Source organism: Penaeus monodon, chromosome 24 (genome assembly GCF_015228065.2).
Source record: "Penaeus monodon isolate SGIC_2016 chromosome 24, NSTDA_Pmon_1, whole genome shotgun sequence".
Lineage (NCBI taxonomy): Eukaryota > Metazoa > Arthropoda > Malacostraca > Decapoda > Penaeidae > Penaeus > Penaeus monodon.
In genome coordinates, this window is record NC_051409.1 from 15,507,520 (window position 1) to 15,507,959 (window position 440).

At 44.1% G+C, this 440-nt stretch overlaps 1 protein-coding gene across 1 annotated transcript in view; it reads right to left on the minus strand.

Moving 5' to 3' along the window:
• Window positions 1-440, minus strand: part of LOC119588628 (UDP-glucosyltransferase 2-like) — a gene marked incomplete in the record, with an annotated part of 30,326 nt that overhangs the window by 22,844 nt on the left and 7,042 nt on the right. Inside the window, 1 exon segment of the mRNA XM_037937266.1 lies at window positions 194-413.

Consider the following 440-nt stretch of genomic DNA (forward strand, 5'->3'; position numbering starts at 1 on the left):
AATACTTAATTCTAACCCAAGCTAATCACACCAATGCTTAATGTCACTCATCACAAAGTCACGTCACAAACCACATACATTCTCATATCTCATCACAAAGTACATAACTATTTATACATTCATATCGCATTATCTCGTCACAGCTTCCACAAAGCTCCTCATGCATGCATACCCCCACCTCCTCCCAACTCACCTATAAGACGGTTTAAACGAAGATATAAGTGTAACGGAATGCCCCGCTTGGCTCAGTGCCTCAGAGAGCGCCCGGCACAGGTGATAGAGGCTCCGACTGCCCACTGGACCGAGTACAAGAACTTGGTATCCTTCAGCAAATCCCAGAGAAGTTAGGAAGGAGAAGGAATGCCGCCAGAAGAAACTTGCCCGAAATTTTGTGGGATTGCATTTTTTTTTATCTGGAATGGAGAAATGATGATGGTGAT